We start from the raw sequence: 1998 nt of genomic DNA on the forward strand, positions 1-1998 counted from the left end.
ATGCTTCAAAAATTAACACAATTTGCAACAATATTCATTGTACATACTACTTTAAACAATTTAAACTGCAGCTTTTTCACTAAGCAAGAGGATAAAGCATGCCATTTATGCTTTTCCTTCTTGAAATTAGTTTTCAGACACGCATATCCTTCCACAGCAACCTGACACTTCTTGCCATGCTTTCATCTTGTAAACCTGAATCCCATTTTGAGTACTCCAGGTTTATGTTTAAATGACAGTGCCTCGATAAAACGCTGCATTTTCCCTCCTGTTATCTGAAAACATAATGAGTGCACATATATTAAATATATTCTTACAAATGTCCAGGTCATTATCCAGGTCCACTAGCTGGATTTCTTTTACTTAATATGTGGGTATTTTGCATTGTGGTTCTTAATCAAGACATTAACATGAGTAGAAGGTTGTTGATTTAAGGCAAGTCTGAGATCCACTAAAATTAATTGTTTTATGTTTGTCCTTCCAGTGGCTTTGGAAACTTCAGATTTTCTTTGGACATCGTTAGACATCTTAGCTCTTGAAGTACAACTTTAATGCTATACATATTTTGCCTTTTTGCTAACACTGGTATGCTCTGTGCATCCACCATTCCACTGGAATTATTTACTCCATTCATATTAATTTTTGTTACAAATCTAACTGATGGAGGTGTTTCTGGGTATTTAGGTCCACATTTTACTTTAGGCTATATATTCTGTTTTCATAATTTGTCCTTGGCCCAATAATCATGCCTGTCCACCTTGTGTCATATCTTCATCATCTCTAAGACCCCAGCTAACAGTACCATCGCCTGCTCCTTTTTGTCCTTCTTCAAGTTCTTCCAACAAGTGACAATCATGAGGAACTTTAATTTCTGTGGAAACCACCAACTTCTCCTGTAGCCCAATGCAGCCACACTTAACACACGGCGATGTCGTGTGTTGCTTCTGGGCAGTCAGTACATTTTTTTAAAATGCAATTTTATGGAAATATATTCACATACCATACAATCACCCAAAATGTACAACAGTTGTTCACCGTATCATCATATAGTTGTGTATTCATCACCAAGTCAGTACATTTTTGAAGAATATCCAATTACATGAGAAAATGGTCATGACATAATAATAGACAAAAGTGCAGTTTAAAAATATTTTGAGTATGATCCCCGTTTTGTATACCATGCATATGTATAAGAGTTTTTGAATACATGTATCATATATATTAAAAGAGAACAGACTGGACAAAAATAAGCAATGCCTTATCAACTGATAATTTATTTATTTTCCTTAATAAATGTATTATTAATACAAATAGAAAATTAAAATAAAACACATTATCTCAAAGTTTAAGTTCAAGCATGTTTTTACTGATAGGCCCTCCCAGCAGGATTCTGCATTATTGAGCAAACAGGAATGTTGGAAAAAGTTTGCACTATTCACTTATGTATTGGTAGATGTACTAACACATTATAATTACGTGAGTCATTAGTATATTTGTATGAATCAAATTACAGACACCCAAATTTGGTCTACTTTGGGTCCCAGGGAAGCAAAATTATAACTCACCTTCTTTCCACATTTGCCCATGATGATGATGGCCATGACGATGAAGACGATAACGAAGATTACAATGACAATGATGATGAGGACAAGCAATTCTGAGCACTTTTCCTAAATTATGATATAATCCTCACAATCTTACGTGGTAGCTACTGTTATTATTTTTATTTCATAGACAAGAAAACTGTGGTATAGATGAGCCAAGTAACTTGCCTGTTTCAATTAAGAACATGTTTGGGGACAAGTAACAGAAAACATGATTAACACTGACTTAAACATTTAGGGCTTTTTTTTTGTAATTTATTTTTTGCATGTTACCAGAAATCAAGAGGGCTGGTGCTCCTTGCATCTTTGTCCCTTTCCATTCTTAGAGTGATCTTTGTTCCCTTCAAACCTTAGTGTGCAGCATTCATCCTCAGAATCGCATGATTGCATCTAG

At 34.6% G+C, this 1998-nt stretch overlaps 1 pseudogene; it reads right to left on the reverse strand.

The window, feature by feature from the left end:
- Positions 1-457: 457 nt before the first annotated feature.
- Positions 458-1601, reverse strand: LOC119508795 (annotated as a pseudogene).
- Positions 1602-1998: the final 397 nt, after the last annotated feature.

The sequence above is a fragment of the Choloepus didactylus genome, chromosome 14, assembly GCF_015220235.1.
Source record: "Choloepus didactylus isolate mChoDid1 chromosome 14, mChoDid1.pri, whole genome shotgun sequence".
Classification (NCBI taxonomy): domain Eukaryota; kingdom Metazoa; phylum Chordata; class Mammalia; order Pilosa; family Megalonychidae; genus Choloepus; species Choloepus didactylus.